General features: G+C 39.8%; 1 long non-coding RNA gene across 3 annotated transcripts; it reads left to right on the top strand.

The window, feature by feature from the left end:
• The first annotated feature begins 602 nt into the window (after nt 1-602).
• LOC133740678 (uncharacterized) lies at nt 603-6,224 on the top strand. Of its 3 annotated transcripts, none has more exons than XR_009861370.1 (7): nt 603-978; nt 1,203-1,262; nt 1,437-1,486; nt 4,020-4,186; nt 4,277-4,870; nt 4,970-5,444; nt 5,986-6,224. It is a non-coding gene; the product is annotated as an uncharacterized LOC133740678 (long non-coding RNA). The 3 variants fall into 3 exon arrangements; XR_009861371.1 differs by having other exon boundaries at nt 608-978; nt 4,063-4,186; nt 4,721-4,870; XR_009861369.1 differs by having other exon boundaries at nt 609-978; nt 4,721-4,870.
• Nucleotides 6,225-11,256: the final 5,032 nt, after the last annotated feature.

Below are 11,256 nucleotides of genomic sequence, written 5' to 3'. Positions count from 1 at the left end.
ATTTTCAGTTTGTGTGGCATAAACTACTTGATTACATGCTCTGTAAGGGTATTACATGATCAATTGATATGGGTCATGCCTCAACACATATACTTAATTGACACGTCTATGCTTCATAGCATTTCAAATATTTGCTTTCCCCAAACACTTTCATACTTGCAATTAAGCATCAATAGCTTTGTTACACGTATATGTCTCATAGCCACTTTCTTATGACTCCTCATATCATACAAAGCCACTACAAGAAAATGACTCTTTTACCGCGCACATTTTACGGCGTGCATCAATGTGTGCCGTAATAGACATACATTTACGGCGCACTTTCACGGCATGCCGTTAATACCCTTTCTGATATAGTTTTTTACGGCGTGCATATAATGCACGCCGTTAATGTCAATTTTCATTTGGTCTTTTATGGCATGCATTAGATACACGCCGTAATAGTGTTATCTTTTACAGCTTGCAAGAATGTGGGCCGTTAATGTGGCTTTTAATATAGTCTTTTACGGCATGCATTAATGTGTGCCGTAAAAGTATAAGGCGCGAAATTTTCACCGAAGTTTTTATTTCCCCTCTATTTCCCCCCATCTCTTCCCTCTACACTTTCTAATTCTATTTTTTTTTCATTTCATAAAACAAAACTTTTCTCTCTCCCCGACAGACCTGAATTTTCCATCTCTTCACTCCACCGTCTCCATGTCTCCTCCCACCGCCGAGTCGCCATTCAATGAATTTGCTCCACCGCCGAGTCGCCGGCCACCTCCCACCACCACCATGTTTTTTGCTCCTGTCATCGAGATGTCGTGGATCGATTGAGCTCCAAATTAAAGAACATTGAAGTGATGATCACCACTCTCGGAGATTCGGGCCACCGGAATCAGGGTCTTGAAGTTTCTGAAACCCATTTGAAGAAAGTTGAGAACTTTGGCCTTGTCTTGCTCAGTTGCTATCTGGGTTTTTTTCTCTCGCCAAATCAAGGTACAATTTTTTTCACTTATTGTTTCAGCTTTCATCTTTTGAATTGTGGGAAGGCTTCTTGTCTGCTTAGTTTGCCTGGTTTGTTGGTTTGACTATCTGTACCTACATTTGAGAGTTTAATTTTGATTAGTCTTGACTGTTCTAAGCTTTAATGGGACTTTACTGTTTCATTTCGGGGAATCAAATCCCATTCTGGGTCTATTGAGTTGTGTTCAATATTACAGGGATCAAGCAGAGGTAGCGAATTGGGGAAAAGAGGAGAGACTGCAATTCTGTTGCCCAAGGTGAATTCGTGCTCTAATATCCTTAGTATGGTTTCATTATGTTTTGCTTCAGACACGATTGATTAATTCTTGGTTTGGGTTTATGGGATTCCTATCATTTTAATGGTTTCAAAAGAATCCCATTTTGGGGGGAGTTAACGCTGAGTACTAATGGAATTCATATATTTGTCTTAGGCTGAAAGGTTGGTGGGGATTTGGGTGGAGTTTGCTTGGTCTACATACCTGTAAGTGATCTTCATCTTAGCTGGTGTTTGCTTTTCAATTACTGATCTTGGTTTATTAAATAGCTCCATGTGAAGGGAGACTCTGGTTTTGATCAATTGCCTAAATAGGCACTCAAGTCCTTCTTCTTGATCTTGGATGCCTGACTTTAGATTATTAAGCTGGTTCTGTACATTGTCTGCACTCTTGAGTGACTTCAATGCAGCGTCCACCTCTGCGAATTCATTTATTTCTGCTTCTTCCTCACAAGCTACTCTTTTTGACTACATCATCTTGGATACCAATGACCAGCTTGTTGATGCCTTTGGCCCCGAGATGAAGGACAACAATGATTCAAACACCGTGAGAGTAATTTCTTCTACATTTCTCAACATGTTAACAATGGAAATAGATTCAGTCTCCTTGTTGAGGGAATTGAAAGTGGATCTGGTATTGACCATTGCCTTTTGGATTATCTTTTTCACCATCTTCCTGGAGGTCAAGTATTTCCTAACCTCACTTGTAAGTACTCCAGATTCGCATCCTCGTCTTCTTATGATAGATTGAAGATCCTATAAGCATTCCTTGGTTTGCAGCAAGGCTTCTTTGGCAGTGCTACAGACATCCAGGAGCCTGAGAGAACCATCTAATAGCACATTAGTGCATTTCTGATGTTTCTCTTGTGCTAAAGCTTGTTGATTGAGGGGCAACTGAAGCAACCTTTCAACACATTCATGCAAGTCTTGTAGACCACTTGGTGGCTTATTGATAATGAAGATGTTGAGGTGGCAGCAGAAGACCTCAGTCTGCACATTTGTTCATTAGCCTCTTCAATGATAGGGTGTGCCCTGGAGGGGAAGCTGTTAGAGCGAGTGGGGGAAGCCATTTTTTCTTTCTGATTTGTGAAAAAGGATGGAAGAGCTTGTAGATGTTGTTATTTTTACAACTTAGGTTGATGAGTTGCTTTCCATTATAGCTGCTTAATATATATGGTTGGGAAGGGGAACATGGAATCTCATCCAGCCCATTCACTAGTGAGAGGTAACATGATTTCGATTTGGATCTAAATGTTCCCTTGGCAATGTTTATGCAGTGTCTCTTCCCACACCAGCATACCAACTCATCACCTGATCATTTTGCATATAAAATCACAAATTGATTCACTGATAATCAATTTATTGGACAGCGATTGCACGAGTGGCATTGAATGCCTGTGTTTGCTTGTATGTGGTGATGCTAAAACCATGCATCTCATGTATATGCAATTAGTTAATTAGTCTTATTTAGCCTGTTACCCCAAATAGAAAGAAAACCAGAACAATTATAATTTTATGAAGCGAGTCTTATCTAACCTGTCACACATAATGGGGCTTCTGATCTGAGTCTGCCATGTGATAGTATCAGTTTATCTGTGTTTAATTATTTCCATGGAGATAAATGGTAATTGGCTTGAGGACAATAGGCAATATGAGTTTCTGACAACCCTTTTTATTTTTGTTTTTATCTTTCGTTCTTTTCTTTCTTTCTTTCTTTCAGAGAACAGAAGTCTTTTTAAGTTGAATGTAAAGTCCAGTCTAGAAATATGGAGGACTACCAGGGGAACAGAGTAAATATCCCAACCTTTTTGAATACATGAAGAAGGTGGTATGATGGTTCACATTTGGCCAAATGTTATCTGATATGTTTATGAACTGTTCCCCCATCTGTGGCATCAGTAATATTGTTTTTTGAACAGAGAAGGCAATAATACCTACGGAAGGCACGAGTGGATTGACACATTTTGCTCATTTCCAATAAAAAGGCAATATCTGTTACTCAATTTCTTCCCATGTGTATTTAATCATTTTTTTTTCTATTCTATATTCTGAGCTATTTGTCTTCGAAATCCTGCAAGGCAAAAATGAAGCCACCTCTCTAGTCCCATAAAACCAGAATAAAAAATGCTTATGATGATTTGATTCAAGTAAATGGTTGATTACTGGAAGTGTTGGATACTAGAAACTTTGTTGTAAAGGTTAACTGAGATCAAGCATGCCGTTTCTTTTCCTGGTGCAAATTTTGAAGGTGTTCAATTTGTTGTTGTTGTTGAGTTTTCAGACTACCATCTTTATGATGGTGATGCATGCTGTGTATAAGTATAGGCATAAAAGTTTTTGCCGTTCTTTGGCATATATGCACAGCACTAGATTCATAATTACCTACTTCCCACGTAGGTATAATCACGTGTGTGTGTCTCTCTCTCTCTCTCTCTCTCTCTCTCTCTCTCTATATATATATATATATATATATATATATACCACTGCACTATATATATAATGATATGAAAATATTGCTGTAGCTTTCAATTTTTGTACGCTGCACTATACATACATATATATATATATATATATACACACACACACATCTACTTCGTTCATACATTACTTATAGTTTTGGTTCTCTTCATTCAAATAGATGATCAGATTGGATTTTGGATTATGAATTGAATGATGAAATTTATATTTGCCCAGTGGTAAGATTTCTATCTTTTTTATTTTGTTTATCTTTTCTCATCAGGTGGGATTTTGATTTCTTCTATCTTTTTGCGATTTGGCTCAAGATCACTTGCTAGATGGTTTGAGCTGCCTCAGCGGGGCTTTGCAGTCACCAGAGGAACAAGAGAGCCATACCCTTTTCAACTTTCTCGTAACAAACAAAAAAAAAAAAAGCTTTTCAACTTTCAGGTGGGTTTCTTTCTTTCTCGTTTTATTGTTGCTAGCTGTATTGAGGTCCATAGTTTGCTGAAATTCTTATTTAAATGGACATGCATGCAGAGATATGAGACAAACTCATAATAATGAGGGAGGAGCATGATGGGTCTATTTTGATTTGGGCAATGCATGATATTGCTATCCTTGGAATAAATTAAATGAAATTATTGATTTACAAGTAGTTGAGCATATCTGGGAGGGACATGCAGTTGTAGTTTTTTTTTTTTTTTTTTTTTTTTTTTTTTTTTTTTTTCTGTTTTTAATCTGTCGAATTGTCTAATAATGAATAATTGGGATGCATTTGGAGTTCTGGGTGCATATGGTATATTTGATTACAAATACACAATCTTTTAGTATGTCAAAAATTGGTATGCAATGTATTGTCTCGATTTTTGATTCTGCAATGGTTGATGGCCGGCTAAAGTCTATGCCTTTGTTTCATTTCTACTAGTTTATTAGTTGTCCATTTCACTTGGGTATGCCCTGTACCTGTTTTCTTTTCACTAGGTAACATATCACTATATGGAGGCATGAACGTTAGCACTAGTTATGTTCACCAAAAGAATATGCTTGCTTGCTCAATCACAAGAGATTCAACAATTGAAAGAGATGGTTGGAGCTATTTTGGCACGGACAGAGAAAGGGGGGAATAACCATGTAAGTCTTCAAGATACAAAGTATATATATATTTTTTTGTGTTATTAGTTGTATGATACATTAATTAGGTTATTGATTTCCTTATTATTATAATAAAAGGGAAGTACCAGTGGTCAACATTCTGGTAATCAGCTTTCACAACAAAAAGATAAGGAAAATACAAGTGTGAGCGTGCGAAATTCTGAAACTGAGAGACCACAAAGCAGGCACAGTAAACAAAAGAACTCAAGTGTTCAACATTCTGTTGATGAGGGGTTGAAGAGCATAGAAAAGGAAGGTGCAAGGACCAAGGGTATTAAGAATGATCATAATAGAATTGAGTTATTAAATTGGTTTCAGATGGGAGAAGAGGTTGTTGCAAGTGCAAAACTTGAGTCAAAGGATCCAAGTGCAATGGTCCATCACGTGCCTCTTGGCCACGAATGTTGGAAAGTTTGGGTTCTTGATGTTTTTGAGGATATAGCTTTGTATCGACCAACCAGTGAGTTTGGAAAACTGAGTATGGCTCAAGGAAGTACAATTGCATGGCCTATCAAATACATCAAATTGGTTTAGCTAGTCTTGAAACTTTGAGGTAATTTATTATATCATATCTTTTTCTTCCATATCTTTATGCAGAGATAATGTTAATTTTGTTCTCTTTGGTTTTCTGACTCTTACTTCTTAGCTTCATTTTAAATTATCTGGGTTTTCATTTAGCTTTCAATTTTATTGCATTGTTGGAAAGTCTAAAAGAACTGCACTTTCTTTGCTAGATTTTGGGTTGTATATAAATATATATAAGCTTATGTCCAGGATCTGTTTTAGAGAGTTCATATATCTTTGCTGAGTTGGGAGCTTGGGTTTTACTTTTGGGGTAATTGGAGGTATGGAAAAGCACTATGGATACTCTATCTTTTAGTGTTTGTTGGTTTATTTTTTTGTTTTATGTCACTAGTCGCTATTTACAGAAAAACTGTGCTGAAATATTGGGAAACTAAACTTGGTACTGTTATTGGAAAATTGACATATATCTTCATATATATATGTTTAACTTAGATGATCATTTGCTCTTACATGTATGGTTTGCTGAGTACTTGCTTTTGTTATTTAACTGTGTTTTACATTCATAATAGGGACTTCCAGTTTTTGAAGTATATATTAACGAACTCCGACTGATGATAAATTTCTTAGAGAGATAGTCGAGAGATTCCGCATTTGGTAGTTGTTCAAAAGATGATGCGGTATATTTTGTAATGCTATATTCTTAAACTCAAGTTTGCTACTAATTGTACTTAGTTTGTAGTAGATTGGATATGACAAGTTTGTTAAAACATTTTTTAGTATTTATGGTATATATGTTGATTCTCCTGTACTTGAGCTTATTATTCTTGCTTAAGATTACAAAATGAAATGTTAATTGACCATTTTTGGATTATGAGCAACACCATGAAACCTCTCTGTCACAAAGACTTTATGGCAGGCTATGTGCGTCATAAATAACATATAAAATTGATAGAAAAACCTTCTATGGCGTGCAAACTTGGCCGTAAAAAATAGGTGACAACTTCTTTTACGGCATGCCAAGTGTGCCGTAAAAACAGTCTTTCACGGCATGCCAGATGCGCCGTAAATAAGTGGTCAGAAAGTCTTTTACGGCGTGCTTCTTGGACATTCACGGCGTACAGACATTCTATAAATCAAATTGGACAACCGTTGAGAGTACATTTACGGCGTACTTGGATGCACAATTACGGCCCTCTTAATTATGCGTGCCGTTAAAAAGGAATGTCTTTTACGGCTCAGGCATTTACAGCCTGCTGTTTTACGCCGTAAATACCCTTTTACGGCGCACATTGTGGGCCGTGAAAGACCATTTTTGGTGTAGTGAGCTCAGTATGCCATGTCCAGAAAGTTAATTAATTCTTACTTTTGGCCTCACACAATTCAAGCGAAATACAAATTTACACTCTCTCATGCTTGTGAGACTCGAGCATCTAGATCAAAGTTAATGTCGTGAAGTCATCACGTGCTATACTTCAACACATTTACATGAAACCTTATGATTAAGTTACTAATCATTTATCTTATATTAAGGGGCATAATCACCGATCACCCCCTCAAGCGGTAAAAGCATCATCACCCTTCTATTAAGGAACTTCGCCGGAGCAACGGAGCGGTCATGCTTTGACAACTCCAACATGATTTGGGTACTTATATCAATTCTAATTCCAACTCCGCTAGCCTCCAACTCGGCATAAGATAAGTAACTATATCTTCTTTTACGCTCTTTCAATTTGAGCTAGTGTCATGCCAATGCCATGCTTTTACTACTTCTAAGCATGCCTACAATATATCACACTTGATATGCTTTTACATGCTTCCATAAACTTTTGAGTATGCCAACAACATTTCGTAGATTTGGCAATGTAAGACCCCGGAAATTCGTTATTAATTCCTAAATGTTTCCTGGGATTAATAAAGTGTTCGTTTGTACGATTTCGTGGTTCGAGGGTGGAGTGGAATTATTTTCGGACGAATAATTATTCGAAGTGCACGTTTTAGGGGGTTCACAAAGTTTGACTTTTTATACGTTTAGATTCTGTGAGAACTTTCTTCACGAAAGTTGTAGAGCGCATTGATACGAGTTCGTGGACATGTGGAACGCGAGAATCAGAGTTCGTATGAGAAAGTTATGAGCGATTGAAATTTGGGAAATTTCTATAAATATAAGAAAATCCGAGATTTTTTCATAAATCCCAAAACTTCCGAAATTTCCATTTTCTTCCCCAGAATTCTCTCTGTTCTCTCTCCTTCGCGCAACCCGACCCGAGGCGAAACCCGGCATCCCGACCCGACTGGATCTTTCATCTCCGGCCACCTCCTGCGACGTGACAAGCCAAGGAACACTCAGCCTTGCCTCGCCGACTTCCCTGTGGTGGTGGGTTGATCGGTGCCTCGCCGGAAGTAGCAGATCGGAGCGCCCAAAGTTTATGCTTTCGGGATCCGACCGGTTTTCCGATCTCCGGCGACTTCCCGGCCTATCTCTTCGCGGTTCTGGGATTGCCTCTTCCTGCTAATCATCCCCATATAGGCCTTGCATCTCGATTTAGGGTGTAGAGCGCTAGATCAAGGTTTGACTTTTTCGATGGTCCTGATTCGATCTAGGATCTGATCAGACGCACGAGAGTGATCCAACTTCCAAGCTTGATCTAGGACGATCTAGACCGAATCTCACTTTGCTCCAGGTATGAAAGTGGCTCATCTCTTCATTTTGAACATGTTTGTAGTTGGTTACTTTGGCATCGGAGGTGGTTGATCCGGCGTTGACCGCCGTGGTTGACCACAATCTGAACCACCGCTTGTGGCGGCGTGTGGTGGTGCGTCTGGCCTTATTTTTGTGTTTTGTTTTCAGTTTATGCATCTACGCATCGATACGGTCGTTTTGATATATTATAACGTTATTTTGGAGAAAGTTGATGCATGTTAGTGTTTTAGGGTTTTCGATTCGTTTCGGTTTTCGATCCGTGAGGATTTGGCCGTTCGATCGACTTGTAGTTTTGATTTGTTGTTCGTAGAAGTGTTCCGAAGACGTTGGATGGTCTCGGATGAGGATCCGACTGTTGGATCGTCGTGTAATTGTGTTTTGTGAATTGTGTGATTTGTGTTGTATTGAGTGTGACCTTGATGTGATTAGGTGATTGACGGAATTGTGTGAGCGGAGTTTGGATGATTTTGTGCTTGTCTTGGTATTTGTGTGAAGACGCAGCTGGAGTTAGAGGTGAGTAAATCTCACGGTGTTTCGGTTGATAATTAGTTAAGTTTTATTTTAGTAGATTTAATTGTTAGCATGAGAAATTGTATCTATCAAATGAAATTAATTGTTTTAAAATATATGAACTTGATCAACAACGGTTCATGGGTAAGTTAAAATAAGGTTTTGATATAAAATGATTTTCGAGAGGAATAATTTATAAAACTATAGTTGGTATTAGTGGTCATTCCTGCGTGAATGATTACGTATATATATATTTATGTGGAATATATATATATGGATGGTGTGACATTGTGATGTGCGTATGAACTGTGAATTATTCAGAATGTGGTTTTGTGCGTTTACTCTTTGTGGAAAATTCGTTATATCAGGGGCTTGTTGATTTGTCGTGTTGAAAGAGTAATTGAGTTGGGGTAACATTTTGAGTCATGTGGGATTCTTTGTAAATGTTTGCTGATCTTCGGATCTGGAGTCACTGTGGGTGACCGTTTTCTGATCTTCGGATCTGGTGTTTATTTAGAGTTGATGGGTGATCATCTACTTTAGTCAAAGTCAATGGATGAACATCGACTATGGACTTTAGTTTGGAGTTGATGGGTGATTATTGACATTGTGAGTTCGATTTGTGTAGTTGCTTAATTTATTTGAAAAATTTTCTCTATGTGTTTTCTTGTTATTGTTAAGTTATCGCCTTTCGGATTTGAATTTAATTATTCAAAATTCGGGGCGTGACAGGCAACACTTTTTAGACCTCACATGCTAGATATGCCATGCTTCGTATACCGATCTCAAACGATCTCTAAGCAAGTTTACAATAATACATAATGTTATTAGCAACTTTACTACAAGTACATGCTATACATACGTGCCATGCTTCTATTTAATTGCAACCCAATTAAATAAACATGGGACACTCATACAAAATATTATTACTTGCTCTATTTGTTTGTCATTTTTTCATACAAATACAAACGTTACGAGTCTATGGTCTACGACCAACTGCCAAGCGGTAAGGCAACGCCTCATAATGACAATGACCGCTACGCGGCATTGCAGTCAAGCTTTTCTCCTTCGAGAAAAAAGTAAAGGGACCAGTTAACACAGCCCACGGCAGCCATTGATCCGGCAGTTAACCCCGACGCTTGGGTATCTAAGATTAGGTTCGCTACCTAACGCCCACTGCTTAAACGCAGCTCCCCTCATCAAACAATTTTCCGACCATCCGGAGGTCTATAGCCAGGAGTGGAGGACTCATCGGAGGGCCTAGCAGGGGCCCACCCGAAAAGGGCAAAAGCGTTCGCTCCGACCAATTCTAGATGGACGACGCACTCGCACTAATTATGTTCGCAATACGGCACAAAGCCACGCTTTGGTATCAACCCCGCTGAAAACCCTCCTTGACTGGGGACTTCGGGGACTTATAGATACAGCCCAGCATAATTAGCAACGGTCACGCTCATGCCTCAGGGCATCACCTTCGAGCTACCAGTTAATGTCTTCCCGGCAACACGAGCTTACCGCTCACGCCTTCGCGGCACCCCCGAGCTCCCGCTCATGCCCTCCCGGCAACCCTTGAGCTTTCCTCTCATGCCTTCCCGGCAACCCTTGAGCTTTCCGCTCATGCCTTCCAGGCAACCCTTGAGCTTTCCGCTCATGCCTTCCCGGCAACCCTTGAGCTTCCGCTTATGCCCTCCCGGCAACCCTTGAGCTTCCGCTCATGCCCTCCCGGCAACCCTTGAGTTCCCGCTCATGCCTTCCCGGCAACACTTGAGCTTCTCGCTCATGCCTTCTCGGCAACCCACGAGTTTCCAGCTTATGCCTTCCCGGCAACCCTCGAGCTTCCGCTCATGCCTTCCCGGCAACCCACGAGTTTCCCGCTCATGCCTTCCCCGCAATTCTCGAGCTTTACACTCATGTCTACTCGACACACCACACGTTAATGGAACATTGAATTTTTCTACCATTTATCGTTTACCGATTGCGACAAATTGAATTCTTTTCGCGTTCCATTAATACGAGCGACAACCAAACGCTTACCTTCGCGGCACTCATGCAACTTACATCTCACGAGCGTAACCCCGTCAAACTCAACCTCGTTCGTTCCTTGCGCTCGTCACACATTTACCATATGCAATCCATATGCTCAGACGACCATACGCGTTCTCGATTTATACGTCATAATCTATCGTACTCGGCGCCATTCACGTGTATACATCAACATGTATCACGCACCCCATACGTTCATATATGCCAACGCATATCAATGCAACTCACATTTGTTGCCCAATGCAACGAGCATTCTACATATGCCTGTTTTTTGTCTTTGTTGTGCAGGTTAACAAGTCCCTTCTTGCTTACGGAGTTCGGGGACTTGTAGGGACTCCGTGCCGCCCGGTTACTTATGCTTGATGACTTCATAGTTATAACTCTCCAACCAAGAAGCTCCTTTTACTTGGAGACTTCGGGGACTTGTAGATACCTCTACTAGCATGCTAGTTTTGCTACTTCACCAAGCATAAGTAACCCTCTCTTAGCGGGCCCACGAGCCATGGTAGGATCCAACCACTACTTGCATCTTGTAGCCCTATGTTCAAGCTACGCTACGGTATCCGGAAGCGGCAAATACGTCGCC

This window comes from Rosa rugosa, chromosome 3, assembly GCF_958449725.1.
Source record: "Rosa rugosa chromosome 3, drRosRugo1.1, whole genome shotgun sequence".
Lineage (NCBI taxonomy): Eukaryota > Viridiplantae > Streptophyta > Magnoliopsida > Rosales > Rosaceae > Rosa > Rosa rugosa.
This window is presented reverse-complemented; position numbering and strand designations above follow the sequence as displayed.